Genomic DNA, 20,007 nt, shown 5'->3' on the forward strand with positions numbered 1-20,007 from the left:
AGGTGGGGGGGAGGGGGGAGCCAGCCCAGCATCCAGAGGCCCCTCCAGGCTCTGTGATTCGGTGGGGTGCAGGCACCCTGGAAGGCGTGAGTCTCCCATCCTACAGACGATAAGAGCACGGAGGGACAGGGCAGGGAGCTGTGGCCCTCAGCGAGTGAGCTGAGGAAAGACAGAGGGCATGGACTTTGGCGTCAGACCCACGGGGTCCAAAGCCTGACTCAGCCACTGGCTGGTTTCCATGACCTTAACCTCACCGTGTCTCTGCTTCTTCATCTGTAAGATGGGAGCAGTCACACCTACCTCGCCTGTTGTGCTGAGGAGTAGACGCTGTGTGTGGTCCTCAGCGAGATAGTGGCTCCCGCGTGGTCAGCTGTCGATTGCATTTCATAACTTTTCTATGTAGGCGCCTTGTACCTGTGTAAAGAAGTTCTGAAATGTAGCAGGTGTTTGGTATGTGTTAGGTTCCTCTCCACTGGGATGCCGTGAGGATGCGTGATGGCGGCATCTCCCGTGGGCATGTCCCTCTCTCCTTCCCCCAGAAAAAACCCTGGCACTTTGCAGGGAAGAACCACGGGGGTGAATCTTAGCGTATCATCTCCCAAGGTCCCTGTGTTTTAAGAGATCCGGGGGGATCCCAGTGGTCATCGTGGGATGAGCAGGAGGCCTCAGACCACTGGAATCACCCAGGCCAAAACTCCTGGGGAAGCCTGGACTCGGTTTTCCAGGGACATTAATCCACATTCCTACACTTTGACATGCAAACGTAGATAAACGTTTTTCCCATTACTGAGCTTAATTTTGATCATAAGCCAAATTTGCCCATATATTGCCTCAGATAATATAAAATTTAGTCTGATAACTTCCAGATAAACTTAGTCACTGCAATGATTTCTAAGTTGTTTTATGCTTAAACTCGATTAAAATCACAATTTCTCTCCTTAGCCACCTCCTCTCAGCGGTTGGTTCTCACTTCGGTGTTCCAGGCAGTTCCCCAGAGCTGATGTATCGGGGTCCAGGGCTCAGTCTTCGTTTACTATGTGGGGGTTCATGCCCCGTCCTTTGGCTTGCCTCCCTAATCAGGACCCTCCAGCCCTCAGTCTCACCTTGTTCTTGCTGAAAGATCTTGGGGTGCATCCCATGGGAGGATGGGGACACCCAGTGGGGCTGCCCATGCCCCCAAGTAGCTGTCACTGAACCTCTGGGACTGGCGGGCCTCCCAGGGCTGCAGACAGAAAGCAGGATACCGGTCCCTCTACTCTCGTTTATGCAACATCACTGGGGCTTCTCGTGTCCACTCCGCAAAAGATTCAGCCCAGCTAATGGGGAGGGGAGAGGGTCCAGGCAGAGTTCCCCCACCCCGCCCCCAGCTTTCTTCCTCCCTGACCTGGAGACCATCTCTATCCTGGGAGTTGGTGGGGGAAAAAAGGAAAGAAAGGAGGTACATTAGTCTTGCCTGATCATATCTCCCAAATCGTTCCATCTTTAACTTTTTAAAAAATGTAACAGCCTCAAGTTCGACATCTTTATTCGTCCTCTCGAGGCTCCATGGCTGAGGAGTGTCCGGAGGTTAAATCATCAGCTAGTGCTTGCCTGTCATCACACAGCCCCAGCCAGAGGGGCTGAGTGTAAAACGCCCACAGGAGCCAGTACAGAGAAGTTGGAACCTGCCATCCCCTGCTGCGAGCTTGGGCCCAGAGCCAAAGTGTGAACTGCTCAGGGGAGAGGCTGAGGGCTGCCTCCTTTTTCTGCCAAGGAAATGGAAAAGATGATGGTCTCTCAGCTCAGCCCCTTCCCACAGCCTGGCTTTCTGTATGGCCCCCCGGCTGGCTCCTTACAGAGAACTCCCCTAGATCCTGCTCTGGGCTCTTCCTTCCTTCACGAGGCCCCTGCACCCTGGTCCAGAATGAGAGTGTAGAGTGGGGTAGCCTTGGCTTCACCTGCCTCTACTACCGATGGCCTGTGTGACCTTGACAGGCTGCATAAAACTGTGAGTTTACTTGTCTGTAAAATGGGAGCAGTACTCACACTTCCTTCTCAGGGTGGTGAAAATTAGACGAGATAATGTGTGTAAAGTGCCTGGCTCAGAGTTCAGAGAGGGGAGTTATTTTTATTCTCATTATCATTGTCCCCATCGGCTCAGGGAAACAAGTTAATAAACTGCTCCCTAACAGAGCCATGTAAGGGAGGCCTGCAGGGCAGCTGTGCAGATACTAACCCAGAGGAGGCTCAAACACCGGGCACTAACACATCACTGGTCCTGTGACAGGACGGACACAGCCATCTCTCTGGGAAGAGAACCCACTTTGACAAGCTGCCCGGGAGTGGGGAGAGACCTTCGCCAAGGAGTATGTTCAGTACAAAAGCTGTTCACTGAATCGCCTTCCGAAGAGGTTGGTATGGTCCCTGGCAGGGCGTTTGTTAGTTGAGCAGGGTCAGCAACTTGGGGCAGGGCGAAACTGCCCAGGAGAGTGAAAAAGAAACTGAGGCTGCTGCCAGCCTCCCCTCCTACCCTGCAGCCCCCATGCAGGTCTCAACCTCTCCCCCAAACAAATGTCGAACAGGGACTTCACACGACGTGAAAGCGCTCTGAACTACGAACACGCCAGGACACCCCGCGTCCCAGGCGTGGCCTCCTGTGCTGCGGGGTCCTCTCCTAGCAGAAGTGTAGTCAGATACCAAGATGGGGAGACGCCTGGAAGCAGGTGCGGGACAGAGGCCGGGAAGAGTGTTTGAAGGCCCCGCCCTTGGATCACCCCCTCTGGATGGTTCACATCTGGCTCTCTGAGGCTCTCCTGGAACCAGGCCACTGGCAGCGTGAGGTCTGCCGCCCTCTGCACACTGCTCCCTCGGAGCCAGGGTGAGGTAAGCTCAGAGAGAGTCAGGAAGCATTTACATCCTTCCAGAGCGATCCAGCGGAGTCATTTTATGTCAGTTGAATCTAATAATGAAATTTTTTTGGCTTATATTTTTCTATGTCCCTTTGTTCATTTTATTTTTTCCAGTTATTCTTTTGTGTTATATTTTACAAAAGAAATGGCCCGTCATTGATGGGAAATTAAAAAGCAAACAATTGGGCCTCTACTACAGAGAGTTGGAGAAGCTCCGCTCCAGACGTATTTTCATCTTGGTCTTAGTAACCTTTATGTCAACATATTCTATTAAAATGTGCCGCTTAGGAGGTTGGTGTGCGGAGGGGGCAAAACACCGTATGCCCCACCCCCCACCCCAAAAACCCCCCTGACCCTGGCCAGCTCCAGTTCACAGCCCTCTGTCCTCCCCTGGAACGCACAGGACTTTCTGTCTCCACCACTCAATTGGCAATTTAGCTAATTAAAAAACAATAATAATTGAGTGCAAGGCTTTGTGCTATGAAATTAGGCATGCGCCTCCTCGACCTGGCCTCTCGTGGCTACTTTCCAGCCTTTGTTGCCAAGAGGACTGTTTGTGTGTGCAATCCTCCGCTCTCGGATTTGAGGCTCCTGGGGTGCCGAGCCCACTGCCCATCCTTCTCAGCGCCCACCCCGCTGCACAGCACAGGGGGCTGCAGGAGGCAGATACACAAGTGTGCAAACAGCTCCAACAGCAGAACTGCCCAGGGGGTTGGCAGCGGGTGGGGTAAAGGAGATGCAGAGAAACTTCTCTTTCTGCCACGTTCAGTTCTAAGCACCAGAGTTTTGTTCTTTTTGTTTTAAAGCATTGATTTTTTTAAGTCATACCTGCACGAGATAAAACATTGGAAACCAACAGAGAGCAGACAATGGAAAGGGAGTGTGCAGCCCCCCAGCCCAGGACCTCTTTTTGGCGGCAACCACTCACTCCCACCCTCCCCTCAAAGATGTCATCTGCATCTACGGGCACTGTCACGTAGCGCTGTCCCCTGGGTCCCATGCCAGTGAGAACGCACCCCACGCCCCTCTGCCCTGAGCCTTTTCTGTTTTCACATATTGCGCATCCAGCTACCGGTTCTCATGTGCCCTTCTCAGAACCTTCTTTCTCATAGATCTAGAGCTGGAAGGTTCCTCTGAAACCTGCTCTTCCAGGGATGCCCGAATGGGGCCTCAGGTGCAGGCACCTGACTGTTGTGTCAGGTCACCTCTGACAGATCTGGGGCCACATCCTTGGCCAAGGGTTAGCGGAGGGTGCCCAGAATTGGTGTTCCTTGCAGCCTGGGAGTCTCGGGGTGAGCCCCACGCCCTGCCAGATTTAGACTGGCCGATTGTCTATGCCTCTCTAGTCACAAGTGAGGAAACTGAGGCTCAGGGAGGGGAAGTGATTGCTCAGATCACACAAGAAGTTAGTGGTAGGGAGGTCTCCAGCCTGCGGTGGTGCGCGTCCCACTGACCAGGCCTTAAGGCCCGAAGTAGTTCCGTAGGGCCGCCATAACTAATTCCCACAAACTGGGCAGCTTTCATCAATGGAAATTATTCTCTCACAGTTCAGGAAGCCAGAAGTCCGAAATCAAGGTGCTGGCAGGGCCACACTCCTTCTGAAGGCCCCAAGGGGAGATCTTTCTGTGCCTCTTCCTGCTTCTGGTGGCACCAGGCACTCCTTGCCGTGTAGACGCATCACTCCAAACTGCCTCCATCATCCTGTGTGTCTCTGTGCATCCTCTCATCTTCTTATAAGGACACTAGTCTTTGGATTTAGAGCCCATCTGAAATCTAGGATGATTATACCTCAAGATCCTTAACTTATTATATCCGCAAAGACCTTATTTACAAATATGGTCATACTCTGAGATTCCAGGTAGACATAAATTGGGGGGTGGGGGAGGGCAGTGCCAGGGGCAGGCTGGAGGCCTATTTTGAGCTCCCCATCCCCAGTCTCAGAGGTTCCTGGCAGCCTTAAGCCTTCAGCACCAGCAGACCAAGAGGGGCAGCTTTAGGCCAGACGCTGCACATCCAAGTTGCTGGGCATACTGACCCAGATCCCCTGTGCCAAGTTGGCATCCCCACCCCCAGCTGCTGTAACCCCTTCTTCTGAGAATTGCCCTGGACTAGTGGAGCTGCCTGGCCTGAAATGCTGGTTATTTGCAGACAGAGGCAATGATTGATACCAGGACACAAAAGGCCAGTCTCCTTTTCTCTGGAGGGGATAAACTTAGTGGTGCTATTCATACTCCAGAGCTCTCTGGGGAAAAGGCTAGGGCAGGACCTCAGCTGAACCCACCTGTTTGCCAAGCATCTTCCCTGCCCCCTCCTGTTTCTCTCACTCCTTTACAAGTTCACCTGAGATCCCTTCTCAAAAGCTCACTTGCACAAAAATTCCTCCCTCAGACTCTGCATCTAGGCAACCTGACCTAACATAGTCGGGGAACAAGACCCTCTGTGACAGGTAGGGGAACAGAGATGGTGGCTCTCCTTCCTGAGTCAGCAACCTCTTCAGCCCTCTACCTCATTCAGCCCTCCCTTGGCCTTCATGGGGTGAGCATGCCTTGGGCATCAGGCACACTCAAAGAGAAGAGGGTGGGGTGGGCGTGACACAGGACGAAGGGATAAAATAAATAGATATCACCATGGAGCTTATATTATGCAAAAAGCTGCACAGACGTGAGCCAACATGAGAGAAATTACAGGGCAATGTGTCAGCATGCCAAAACCAACCAGCATCTCTTGGTTATCTCTGGGATAAGTCACAAAGGGTTTCTGAACAAAAATTCATTTCCAGGTACCCTCACTTACCACTGCCCCACTTGGCCATACTCTTTTGACTACAATACCAGGAGAAGGGGGTCAACGGGTCAACTAGAGTCTGTCTGCCACAGACACCAGGGGTTGGCAGAGCTCAGGATCCACCAGAGCCTAAGCCATTCTTATTAATTAATTGGTTGGTTGGTTAGTTAGTTAGTTTAAAAGAAGAAGAAATTGGGGGATAATCCAGAAAGAACAACTTAGACAAGAGCCAAAGAGAGAATGGTTTGGTAAAGGAAGTGCCAGTAATTCTATCAGAAGGCGTGTGAAGAGGCTTGTTGAAGATAAAGCTCCAGAGCCCGGCAGAGAGACCGCAGGTAACATGGAGGTCTTTGTCTGCTAAGGGAAGGAGTTAGGACTCCACCTTGAAGGTCGGGTAGCCAGTAAGCAGTGGGTAGCCACAGAAGGATTTTAGGAGGAAAATTACTTGGTCAGATTTTCATTTTAGAAAGATTACTTTGTCAGTGGTTTAGAGGTCTTAGTTATTAGTGTATGTTATTTATTGCTGCATAATACATGACTCTAAAACTTAGCAGCTTAAAATAATGAACATTGATGACCTGCCCTGGTTCCTGAGAGTCAGGAATCTGAGCGCATCCACACTGGGTGGTTCTGCATTAGGGTCTCTCCTGAGGTTACATACAGTACAGGCCAGGGGTCTGTCTGAGGCTTGACTGGGGCTGGAGGATCTGCTTGCAAGATGGCTCATTCAGTGCTATTGGCAGAAGGCTTCAGCTCCTCCCCATGTGGGCCTCCCCTTGGGGCCACTCCCAATATGGCCACTCATATTAGAGCCAGCAATCCAAGAGAACAAAAAGCAAGTCACAATGTTTTACGACATCACATACAGTCATTTCCGCCATATTCTACTTGTTAGAAGTGAGTCAGTGAGTCCTGCCAATGCTCAAGGGGAGAGGAATTAGCCTCCACCTTCTGGAAGGAGGAATGTCAAAGACTTGTGGACATGTTTTAAAGCCACCATAGGTCATCGGTTAGCCCATAGGCAGAGAGACCAGTTAGGAGACCGTAGGAATATTCCAGGAGAGAGATATCATGGCCTAAACCAAGGCAGGGGCAGTGGGAATGGAGAGGAGGGGGTGTCTTGAAGAGCCATTATGACACAGATGGCTTATGTACTGCAGGGAACTCTGATAGATCAGGAGCCAGTCGGCAGGAGCAGCATGTGTCACATATCCCCTCGGAGGAAGAACCCCCAGCATGCGGGGACAAACTGACTGCCTCCACCTGCAATACAAAGAGGGTGGCGGTGACCAACAGCCACCAGGGGTGTTTGGATTGTGGTAGGTTTCCACAGAGCTTGCGGGGTGGAACTAGCACTATCCAGGCTGAAAAATTCCTGGAGTCTGTGTAGGGCTGACCTCTCCACCAGGCTCCATGGGGATCACATGACCCAGGCCTAACCAATGTGAGCGCTGTGTGTCCTTGATCAGGAGTGGACATTTTTGCTGAGTGATTGGAGAAAAAGTACCATCTCACTGCTGAGGTTGCTAGGCTGCTGTGATGCAAGTCTGAAGTTGCCGATAGCCATCTGGCCACCAATAAATGAAAACATGGCTGAGAAGGAAGACTATCCAGGGACAAGTAGTGTGGAGACATGGAAGGAAAGAGGTTCCTGGTGACATTATCTGTGCACCTGGATCCAGCCACGCCTGAAAACAACAATCCCTAAGACTTTTAGTTAATTGAGTCAATAAATTCCCTTTGGGGGATTTTATCTCACTTATAACTGAGAGAGTTTTGAGTGACACACTTCTCTGGAGACATGTTAGAAGTGGGAAACACAAAGTCAGAAGAACCAGGTTATCTAATCCAGCCATGATCTCCCAACCTCTGGAATTCTCCTTCTAGGGCTAGCCTAGAGCTGGTAGTTGTTTTATCAAGGGTAGCTTATTCCCTTACATGTGCATCTGGAAAAATGCCCATCGCACAATCCTGCAGACTCATAATTAGGAGGGTCATGTGATGAAATAGCTGAGCCTCATTGAGTTCAGCCCTTATCTGATCCAAACATTGTCTTCATCCGGCCCCAGTTAGGACCATCCAGTTTCTGCTCAAACTCTCCCATGCGTGAGGACTCTGGCTCTCCATCAACTTTTCTATTGAGCCGAGAACCAAGAGCATAGCTAAAAGATTCTCCCTCCATCTAACTGAGCCAATTTCTGTTTCCCTGAAGCTTCCACGGTCCCTTGCAACATACGAAAAGTCCAAATCTGCTTCCAAAGACAGTCTTTCAGGCCTTTAAGGAGAGCTGTCATGTTCCTTTTTACTAATGGAGACTTAGTTAAGCTACATAAAACAGAAACCAGACGTCAGCAGCACGATCAAATGCAGACATAGATATTTCTTCACATTACAGTAGGCTTGGGCCGGGCAGCCCAGAGTTGGTGCAAAAATGTTATGGGTCTTCATTGTCTCTATTCCTTTCTATCTTTCTGCTCCACCATCCTTAATAGGTAGCTTTTATTGTTGTGCTTGCCTCACAGTTGCAAGGTAGCTGCTCCACACCAGACTCCAATCCATACTCCAAGCAGGAAGAAAAAAAGGAAAGCAACAAGGAACAAAACTTTCCAAGAAACAATCAGCAGACTTCCTTTTGTCACATAGTCCAGAATTGTGTTGCAAGTCCTCTGCTATACTTCTTGCAAAGAAGTATAAGTTACCTTTTGTTTATTTGTTTAAATCTGAACTTACTGCTGCCTCAGATAAAGTAATGGTGCCATACTGGTAAAGGAAAAAAAAACGGAGAATGGGCACTGGGTTGCTTCAAACACTTTCTCCAAAGTTATTTTATGAATAAGCAGCATTGAAGCAAGGCTGAGGCTTGATTTGGGAGCAGCAGTTGCAAAGAAGTATAGGTTACCTTTTGTTTATTTGTTTAAATCTGAACTTACTGCTGCCTCAGATAAAGTAATGGTGCCATACTGGTAAAGGAAAAAAAAACGGAGAATGGGCACTGGGTTGCTTCAAACACTTTCTCCAAAGTTATTTTATGAATAAGCAGCATTGAAGCAAGGCTGAGGCTTGATTTGGGAGCAGCAGGGGCTGGGGGAGTGTCAGATAGACCCCAACTCTAAATCCAGCCCCACCTCTTTCTTACCTGTGTGACTTTAGGAGATATTCTTAAGCTCTTTTAGCTCTTGTTTGCTCATTTGTGTAAAGAGGATGAATGTGCTCTTCTCAAGAGTTTCTGGAGTGATTAGACCACCTCCATGCAAAGTCCTTTAACATTTAGACACTCAGCAAATGTTAATTCTTCTCTTACTTCTTATAACTGCTCATCATGCGATTTGTTTCTAGTCTCTTTTCCTCCTGGACATGCTCCCAGGATCTGCTTTAATGTCCTTTTTTAAATGTAGCCCCAGATAGACCACAAAACTGCATCGTGTCTCTGTAGTGTGAAGGACAATGGGGCTGGTTACCTCCCTCGCTCTGGGCACTGTACGTTTTTCTCATGCCACCCAGCCACCTTGGGGGTCTCGTGAGCCCATGATTGTTGTAGGTGTGGGGAACTCTGTACTCACATCTCCTCCCCTTGGGATCTTGGCCCATCAAGAACAGACCAGAGCAGGAACCTGCACACAGGGTCAGCTTTATTAACACAGTGATGGATGCAGCCTTGGCAGGGCCTCCAACTTCCCTTCTCAAACCTAGACCCAACACAACCTTGACGTGGCTTATCGTTCAATCAAAGCTGGAGAAACTAGAACCCAGAGAGCAAAGGCCTGGCTGGACCTGGCGGCCTGAGAAGGCCTGCTCTGTCTGCTTAACCCAGGGCAGTCAAAAGTGAAGTACCAGCTGCTCCCCGCGCCACAGTTGAGAGGTGCCCATCTAGGAGTACGTGCTCTCCCCAAGCTATCCAATCAGATTGTGGCTTTGCCTCCAACAAGGAGCAAAGTGAGAAGGGTGGTAAAGGAGGCTGTGGTAGGCCACGTAATAGCTCCCAAAGTGGTCTATATCCTAATCTTCAGAACCTGTGACTGTGATACCTTACACACCAAAAAAGACTTTGCTTACGTGATTAAAGATCTTGAGATGATAAGATTATCCTGGATGATCCAGGTGGGTCCTCTGTAATCACAAGTTTCCTTATGAGAGGGAGACAAGAAGGTCAAAGGCAGAAGAGGAGATAGGATGATGGAAGCCGAGGTTGGAGGAAGGGGCCATGAGCCACGGAATGCAGGCGGCCTCTGGAAGCTGCAAGAGGCAAGGGAACTGATTCTCCTCCGGCCAAATGGATTCTCCCCCTTGATTTTAGCCCCATAAGACCCATTTTAGACGTCTGGCCCCCAGAACCGTAAGAGAATAAATTTGTGTTGTTTTAAGGCACTAAATTGGTGGTAATTTGTTACAGCGGCGACAGGAAACTACTAGAGAGGCTGGCAAGAGAGGGGACTGTGAGAAAGCGGAAGAAGAAACTCTCTCAAGGATGCTGCGTTTGCGGTCCCCCAGAATGGCCAGGGCTTTCCCCAAACTCAGGCATGTCCTTCTTCCCTGGGTCGGCTAACCAGATGTTTCCTCCATCCTTCAAACCTCGGCTCCAACATCATCCCATTATGTAGCTTTTACTGAGCTCACGTGACCTGGCAGAGTTGGCCGACCCCTCTCCCTGGCAAGCTCAGGCCACTCTGTCTATACCACAGTTCTGGACACCCCAACTCAGACTATAGTTTTCTGTCTGTGTGTCTGTCTGACTCCCTCATCAGAGAGGGAACTAACCCCTTGGAGATTGGAGCTATAGTAATTTCTCCTAAACGCATGTTGCACTGAGGAGAATTTAGCCAGACCCTCTCCGTCGCAGTCTTGCCCTACTGAGTGACTCCACTTTCCCTTCGACCCAGCCGGGCCGTTCACAGATCATCACCCACAACAGGAGTCCCCCTCTGCCTCTTTGACAAGCTTTTTCCATGTGCTGTCTTGGCTATCAAGATAAATGTCACCATGGACACCTAGTGTTTTATTTGCATACCTACAATCAAAGTCCTTCCTCAGGAATTTTGAATCAAAACCAAGAGCTTCCAGCCCAGGCTGGTTGCTTCTTGAAATGGAGGACATGTAAAATCAGCTGCTATTGTTTTCATTGGATATTTTCTACCCAAGTTCTCTACATCAAAGAAAGCAGGGATACAGATGGGGAGGGAGAGGCAGGAAGCAGAGGGCAGAGGGGAAGAAGGACTCTCTGCTCCCACAGAGACCCCGTCCCTGGTTTCAGGGCATCCTTGAGGTCCAGTGGCAGGCCTATCCTGGAATTTTTAAGATACCTCTGGGGTCTTTCCAATACAAATAGATTTCCTGTTTTGCTTAGCTCAGCCAGAGTTCATTTCCATCGCTTGTAACCAAAGAAGTCCTGAAAAATTTGGAATGAGCAAGCACGAGCCAAAAACAGTGTTGGCACATCATATATACAGTGCATTCCCAAACCAAATATGGTGAAGCCTTGGTGACCCAGAGGTCACCAGTACGACCCCCTTGCCAATTCAGAACACTGTAAAAAATCCAGGAGGAGGAAAGAGGCCTATTGTTTCATCTGCCTGGCTGCAGGGCAGGGGCCAGGAGGAGCCAAATAATGGAGAGGAGTGAAACAGAGGAGTGGCTGTGAATTGTAACACTGAGGAGCAGAAACCAAAGATGCCAGGATCCATCCATGGCCAAGCTACCCTGAACAAGCCCGATCCCGTCTGACCGTGGAAGCTAAGCAGGGTCGGGCCTGCTTAGTACTTGGATGGGAGACCATCTAGGAAGACCAGGTGCTGTAGGCATAAAAAATAAAAAAATAAGGGGGATTGTAAACTGACAAGGTCCTTGCAATCTGTGGGGTCAACCAAAGGTTGCCTCACAAAAAATAAACGAAAGAGTGTGTGAGAGAGAGAGAGAGAGAGAGAGAGAGAGAGAGAGAGAGAGAGAGAGAGAGAGGGGCCAAACAGAATAGGCAGAAACCGAAGAAGAGAAGCAGGCCAGAGTCCAACTGGGAGTGTCCAGAGCCTATCTCTTCCTGTGTATGGACACCCCTCTCAAAGGCCCAGGACCCTGTGACTGGTACCTTCCCACCTTGGTTAGAGCCACTGAGCCCCAGTCTGGCCTAAGTCAGGCTCACAGTCATTCGCTTGACTCATAGGTAGCCCAAGGGGCTGGAATGCGCACCTCTTCGCTCTAAGAGTTGGTCCTGGCACGCTTGGTGAACCAGTTTCCCGGCCCACGACGGACTGGAAGCCCCACTTTAGACACGGGGAGCGGTGCTGTTAAAGGGACCACAACAGCAGTCGGAGCTGATAAGCTACAGCAGGAGCTCTCCACCCCTGCACGTCAGGGCCCGCTCGTCCTTCGTTGTGGGGGGCTGGCCTGTGCACTGCAGAGTGTCCACTAGCACCTCTACCCACCGGGTGCCAGTGGCACCCCCTCCATTTGTGGTGGTCAAAAATGTCACAAACATTGCCACATGTCCCTGGCAGACAAAATCGCCCTGGGTGGAGAACCAGTGTGCTACAACAAGAGAGTGAGAAACAGTTAAAAAATATTCACAGGAACCAAAAAGGGCAATGGCTTGGGCCACTTAGTTAAGGGACAGAGCCCAACATCTGTCAGGCTTGGAGGGTGAGTTGTTTGTGGCAGAGAGTGTTAACCCCAGTCACACTGTGCTTGCCACTGATCCAGAGCTTCCCTGGTCCAGCCCTCTCGCCGCTGTACACACCCCACGTGGCGGCAGAGTGGTGCTGACCACCCAATAAGGCCTGTCTCAGAAAGAAAGTGGAGGGAAATGTCCCCCAAAGGGTGACAGCACTTTTCTAGAGAGGATGGAACATGGTGGGGGGGCGGGGGGATTTTTCCTCCCTCTCTTTAGCATCCTCTGACAGTGCCTGGCACACAGCAGGCCCTCACTAATTTGAGTGAAATGCGATTTTAAAGGTTTCTACACTGTGCTGTTTTAAGACTTGTTGGGGGACAGATTTCACGCCAGGTCTAATGATATCCTCTCAATGCTCGAGGCCCATCTGCCATCCTGCTTCTCTCCTGAGGCCACACCTGCCTCCCCACCAGGGTCCTCTCTCCCATGGCCCTTCCTCACCTCTCCCAACACTTTGACCCCTTACGCTCATCGTACAGGCCACGAGAAGGTAAGGGTGTCCTATCCCACTCAGAGCCCTGCACATGCTGCAGTCAGACAAACGAGGGTCCCAGTGGGCAGGCCACTGTCTCATTTCTTGTTTGCAGGGCAGGCTGCTTCTCCCTCAGCCCTGAAGGGGCGTGGAACATCGCGAGATGACCTGTAGAGTCATAATTAGAAAAGAGTGGCAGCAGAGGTCTCTCAAATCACATTCTCTCTCTCTGTTTTTTTTTCTGTAGATCATCCTGACCAAAAACCTAAGCCAAGTTAGATTAACTGCTATCTGGCAACTGCCTAGGGTGGTTGTGTGTGCATGCACACTTGTGTGAGAATGTGTGAGTACGGACGTGCTTGAGAGCGAGCGAGTGAGTGTGGGAGGACTGGGAGGAAATGTGCATGTGTGTGTGCATGCACACACAGGGCCTGTACGAGAGTTTTCTCCTTGGGTTATTTAGGGCCTGCATTTCGGTTGTTGGGAGCAGATACCTGGCTGAGAGGCCTCTTGTGGAACCAGGGCCCTGGGACTGGGCACTCCATTCTGCAGTGGAAATGGATGCTGGGATTAATGATGCCAGTGGCTAGGCAATAGGGAGGTCTGGCTGGAGAAATAAGGCTCCCCGATCTGGTCCAGGACAGGCACGGTCAGACCCGCACACAGGGCAGGGACAGCCCTGGAAAGAATGGCCCATGGATGTGTGAGGTTCCTAGACCATGGCCACTGACCAGAAAGGTCACATCTCTGGACATCAAGGTGGCAATAGCCCATCATGAGCCCTGGGACCCAAGCAGGCCTTACCCTCACCTTGGGAGAAGTGGAGAGGCAGCCGTTCCTGCTGGCCTGGGAAATTCGTATCTCAGAAATTCCCATAGGCTCTTCCCTAAGAGATCTGATCTGATCCAAACTCAGCCATGGAAGCAGCTAGCCCGGTCACCTTTGTCTAGTCCCCACTAGGTGCTCGTTTCCAGTGCAGAGTCAATGATAAGTTCTCATTCCTGCAGCTGGGAGACAGATGGGAGTATGGCCAGCAGGGAGGCACACTCGAACACTGAGCATGACAGTCATGAGAAGACTCTGGGGCAATCTTTCAGGGTGGCCGAGAGGAACAGGAGCTCCTGAACAGGCGGGACAGGGCGCCACTGAAGAAGGGATGAAGATTCACATTGAGAAAACACTTTGGGGGATGTGTCCCAGGCACTGTGCCAAGCGCTGCATCACTCCCCACTCTGGGATCTTCAAAGCGATGCCCAAGGGCACTGGGGCATTAGACAACTCAATGGACAGATGGCTCAGAAAGAAGAGGCAACTTTCCTGATATCACACAGCTACTAAGCAGAGAGCCAAGATTCAAACAAGGTCAAGGATGAGGAACAAAATGTCTAGCAATCAATAGACTGGTTAAATAAGTCACGGTTTATTTATGGAATACTGGGCAGCCATTGACAGTTCTTGGTAGAAGACTATTTAATGACCTGGAAAGATGTTCAGTCTACATACTTGGGTGGGAAGAAAAAAAGCAGGTTACAAAATAGCACGTGCAGACGGGTTGCTAAAAAATAAAATAAAACACAGAGATACGATTTCCAAGGGGGAAAAAAAAACAAACCTATATATTAAGCAGCAATTTTCCCCAGATAATAAGAGTAGTTTTGATTTCTCTTCTGTGATTTTGTCCATTTGTTTCTCACAATGATCATTCTGTAGTTAAGATAAACCCCACAGAAAGAGCCGGGCTATGTTTCTGTTAGGGGAAGAAGCTGGAGTCAAGACCCACACTGCAGTGCCGGATCCTGGAGCTGCACAGAACTGAGGATGGGACAGGAAGCCACTCCCTCCCTTGGAACAGATCAGAGTTTCTGGAGCAGGCAGCAGGCAGGCAAGGCTGGGCCCCTGCCCCGTGTTGAGTACCTACCTCCAGCCCAGCTCTGTGTGCACACCCGATTGAGTTCCACTCTTTGGGCCCTAAACTTTCACAGCTGCGGTCTCCGGCCAGCTGGGGGCAGGCGGGGTGGGGAGAGGGCAGAGTGGGACTGGGTTTATGCTGGGTCCACAAGGAAGGAGTGCGGAGAGCTGGGGATTGTTGCTTAAATGTGTGCCTTAGTGCTAGGTCTTCAGATTAGGGGCGGGGTGCCTCACTCAAAAATAACAAGAGTTCAGTATCTAGAACTGTGGTTCTCATTCCAATAAGACCCAACAATGCTCTTTTTCAGACTAATTTAAAACATGTAATAATTTAACAACCTGAAAGTAAATTTGTCAGTCATATAATCTACCTACAGACAATCTAATGCCCTAATTGTATTATAAAGGAAAAACTAGTTTATAGTAAAACAACATGTATTCCAACATGTAAACACTCAAGCATGACTGCAGTTAGACAACACCCACCCCCCATCCTCCACCATCACCAAAAGCATACAGAAATTTCCAAAACTCTTCCTAGGGGAGATGCAACCCTGAGAACCACTGATTAGAAGAAGAATAGCTGTCATATATGTGTGCTTCCTCTGAGACAGGCATCCTTCTAAACTCTGTCTATCTATCTATCTATCTATCTATCTGTCATCTATCTATATGTATGTATATATATTTTTTCACAACACTATGAGGTAGGTACTCTTATTAGCCCCGTTTTACAGATGAGAAACAGAGGCCCAGAGAGGTTGAGTTACTTGTCCAAGGTTACACAGCTAGTAAGCAGGGAAGGTGGAGAGGAGGCTCGGGCTGAGGGAATTGGATCAGAGCTGAGTAGCACTATCCCAGGCACCCTAACCTGTGTTGTGTCTCAACCTCAGCATTATTCATATTCTGGGTTAGGTCATTCTTTGTCGTGGGGGCCGTCCTGTGCAGTGGAAGATAGTTAGCAGTATCCCTGCTAATAACCCTTACCCATTAGATGCCAGCAGCACCCCCTCCATTTGTGACAACCAAAATGTCTCAGACGTTGCTAAATGTCCCCTGGCGGGCAAAACTGAAGTTGAGAGTCACTGGGTTAGAGTAATCGAGGCAGAATTCTGGAGAAGGGACGATCAGAACCAGGTTCAGATGTGGGTAGCTTCTGGAACTAAAAAAAAAAAAAAAAAAGTGGGCGGTATTCTGAGGAGGAAGGACATGAACGACAGGGGTATAGTAGGAAGTACGTGGTCATAGGAGGTCATGTGAAAGTGGGTATGGGTGGCCATGTGCACAGGGATAAAGAGAAAAGCTAAAATCACATGGGAAGAAGGAGGGAGAAGCTGCCTTCCTTCCTAGCTCCTCTCCTGACTTCACGTCCTGCCCTGGGTGAGGACCCCTGATTAAGATGACACCTGAAAATGATTTTGGCTGAGGATCCCACATTGATCAGAATTTACCAGGATGTTCCAAGCCCACTTCCCTCCTAGGATGACTTTCGGACCCTCAGGTGGATCACACAGACACACGTGAGGTCTGCCTCCTTGTTATATAATCTCCCCTCATTCTTAGCCAGTCTCCCAGGTGCACTTTCTCAGGTCCTGACAGCCATTGTCAGTCTCCTTGGCCTCAGCAGGCAGAGTGGGGTGGGGTGGGTCTCCTGGCCTCTAACCTTGAGAAGGGTGAGGAGCAGGGGAGACCAGTGCCTTGGGCTGATCAGTAAGCAGCCTCCTGCAACACCTCCTTACCTCCTGGCTCTCCACTGAGCCCCTCTGGGGGAGGAGGGGACTCTCAGACAGCCTTTTGGCCACTGCACTTGGCTCTTGACTGGAAAATTAGAGACGGAGCCAAGAATGATGTCATGCCTCTGCAGGAAAATAGAAGATGACTTTGAGCAAGGCACTTACCTTGGCCTCAGCTCTCTCGTTTGTCAAGTGAGTTGAGGTGGGCTTGACAAGTTTCAACGTTCCTGAGCTGACATTCTGATTTGAAGATGAAAGTCCTCCTGGGCAAGCTCCTCTGAGAAGAGCGTGGCAGCCATGGCTTTGCACACCCAACTCACTTCCCCTCCTCCTTCCTCTAGATTCCCAGCAGAGCGTCTTTTCGCTCCAGGTGATACTGATGCAACTGTCAATCATGGTGCCCCACCCACTTCCAAGAAAGTAGGGGTAGGCAAGTGTTCCAGGCCACCCAGTCGGAGGACCCTCCCTATGAGGAGTGGTTCATTAATGGACATGTTCCCCGAGCACATCAGGTAAAACTCTTCCCTAAGATCCTAAGATAGAGAAGACAAAAATGATGTTTCCAGGGACTTATTAGCCAGGAAAAAAGTGAGTCTAAGGCTACCAGCTGTCATCTTTCTGACACGGGAAGAAAGCCCTTCTACAGAATAAAGCCAATACACAGAGTGAGACAAAGTTGAGAGCCCAAGAGGGAGATAAAGCCCTGATGACATTGTTTAAACCCCTGGATTAAACTGCCTGAAAGCGATACCTAGCTGTTGATTAATAAATTCCCTTTTTGTTTCAGCTTGTTTGATTTGGGTTCCTATAACTTAAAACTGAAACAGCCTTAATACAATCCTTCAGCACTAGGGCTGCGAGAGGAACATTGAGCCCATGGAAGGGTAGACCATGGCAGCGTCTACCTCCAGCCTGAGCCAGCAAACCCTATACCCCCAGCGCTTTTCTCCTGCTATGTGCTTCGACCGTCTTTGAGCTTCAGCCTATGGAGGGGAGCTCTCTCCTAACCTAAGCCCTGGCCCGGTGCCACTGTGTACATTTTTCCAAGCTCAAATTTGATAGCAGCCTTGAAAAAGGATGTTCTTGGCCCCAGCCACATAACACCCCAGGAAACAAGCAAGTGGGATCTGTCATGCGCAGCCTACAGCAAGCTCTCCTTGGAGACGGGAAGCAGGGCTTCTCAGGATGTAGTGCACATTAGCAAGGGTTCGACGCTCAATACTTGCCCCCATCGTTGGAGGTCCGCACTCCCTGACACTGGGATTGCAGAGACCTGGGACTTAAAATAGCACACCAGGCCAGGTCGATGCCTGGCAGGTTGGAATTGTCTTTCCCACTGCTCCAAGCTGCTGACTGGGAAACCAGCCGCGGCCACAGGGCCAAGAAGAACCTGAGTCTTCGTGTCCCTGGTTGGTATGCCCACAGCATCTGGGTTCTTAGAGCACTGTTCCACCCTGCCGTGGACTGAACTGTGTCCTCCCAAAATTCATTTGTTAAATCCCTAACTCCCAATGTGGCTGTATTTGGAGACAGGGCCTTCCGGAGGCACTTAAGGTTAAATGAGGTCATAAGTGTGGGGCCCTAACCAATAGCCTTGGTGTCCTTGTAAGAAGAAGAAAAGTTGAGAGAACTCTTTCTCCAAGCACACAGCACCGAGGAGAGGCTATGTGAGCACACAGTGAGAAGGCAGCTGTCTGCACACCAGGAAGAGGAATCTCACCCAAATCCCACCATGCTGGCACCCTGATCTCAGACTTGCAGGCTTCAGAACCGCGAGAAAATAAATGTCTGTTGTTTAAGGCACTCAGTCTGTGGTATTTTGTTATGACAGCCCAAGCCGACCCAAACACACTCCCCTCCGCCCCCACAGGAAGGCCCCACATACTCCCTTCTGTGGGAGTGGGGAAGTAATTCCTAGTGAAGAGTCCTCAGCTGTTACCATGTGCCGGGCACTGTTCTAAGCCCCTTCCATGCCTTAGCTCCCTGAATGGTATACAACCCTGTGAAGTAGGCAGCGTTGTAACCATCATACAGATGAAGCCACTGAAGCACAGAGAGGTTAAGGAGCCAAGGTCAAATAGAAACACTATGAAGCTGGATTCCAACCCCAGCAATCTAAATCCAGCACTCCTCAACTCTGAGAAGCTAAGAGATAAGGAGAAGATTGCCCAGGATCACCTGTGAGAATCGGCAGGCACGGAAGCTGTAGCCTTTCGGCCTGGCATTTGGACACCAGGCAACGCTGTGCTGTGGAATGAACTCGGGTCCCCTGGCTCCACACAGTCCACAGGAAGTGACCTGTCACTGTGGCCCTCCAGGGAGGTGTCCCTAGGGGACGTTTTCTATTCAGTGTCTGTGTGACTTTGCCTAAGTCATGCTGTGAAAATAAGAGGTGGATGACAAGCCTGCTCAAAACCCTTCTCGTTCATTCTGTGATTCTAAAAACACACAGTCACAGGCCCTCAGCGTGGGTGGTGCTGCCAGGGGAACTGTGTGAAATCGGTTCACCCCACGTGTCCCCCTCAAAGTGTGTAATCCTGGCTCAGGGCCTGGCACGGATTCCGACTTGGCCCCGAGGAAGGCAGCAGAATCTGCTTTCTGCCCAAACATCCCTGGGTGCTAGAGCTGAGGGTTCATCCCAGGCTCAGTCGTCCCCAGACTTTCCTGGGAGCCTTGTTCAACCCAGGTGGCCAAGTGCCCCCAACCTGGCCACGCCCCCAAAAGTCCTTATGTGAGGAGGCATTGAATCCTTCCAAGGCTCATCTTGTCTCCCGTGGTCTCCAGGGCCTGGGACTTCGGGTTGGGGGGAAATGGTGCGTTTTAGTCCCTGGGGGAACAGATTGAGACGGCAGCCCAGATACCCTGAGGGACCCACAAGGGCTTCTGGGGTCTCCCTGTGATGGCACCCAAGACCCACCAGGTGTCGCCATGTCGTCAGTGGGATGAAGGGTGACGGTGGAGATTTTTCTCTGGCACTGACCCTGGGGACTGGGAAACAAAGGCAGGACCCTAGGGGGAGCAGAGCAGTGGCCCCGTCCCCCAGCTCGAGGCCAACAGAAATACCCTTGAGAAGGCACATGTTATGGTCTGCGAGCCTGGGGACAGAGGTCTCCATCCAAGGCCTGAGATGAGATGAGTGTGGGGAGGAAGAACAATCCTCAGCCTGTGTTCAAGGCCGTGCCTTCTCATCCTAGCAGGCCACTGGGTGGCACTGGAGGCTCCCTCCACCCTCAGCACAGCCCTCTCCAGGAGCTCAGTGCAGCCTCCTGGGGCCCTGCCTGGAGCTATCCCCAGTCCCCACCCCGCAGAGGGGGTCAGCGGCCATGTAGACCGCACCGTGTAGAGAAGCAGTTTGCCTCTATCAGCTCCAGACAGCAGAGCCTCCAGGCTCCACCCCCAAGCCAAGCCGGCTCAAAGTCAGGCAGGGCTGGGAGGTTCTAACTGGTCATTTCTAGCCTCAACCTCCTGAGGGCATGTCACACAGAAACCAGCAGGCCCCGCCCCCGACACTGGCTTCCCTCCCACCCTCCTTGGGCCCAAGGAGGGAGACTGGAGGAAGCGCAC

The 20,007-nt window shown here is 50.7% G+C and overlaps 1 pseudogene; it reads left to right on the top strand.

Moving 5' to 3' along the window:
* The first annotated feature begins 11,348 nt into the window (after nucleotides 1-11,348).
* Nucleotides 11,349-11,467, top strand: LOC112473847 (annotated as a pseudogene).
* Nucleotides 11,468-20,007: the final 8,540 nt, after the last annotated feature.

Source organism: Pteropus alecto, unplaced genomic scaffold (genome assembly GCF_000325575.1).
Source record: "Pteropus alecto unplaced genomic scaffold, ASM32557v1 scaffold8, whole genome shotgun sequence".
Lineage (NCBI taxonomy): Eukaryota > Metazoa > Chordata > Mammalia > Chiroptera > Pteropodidae > Pteropus > Pteropus alecto.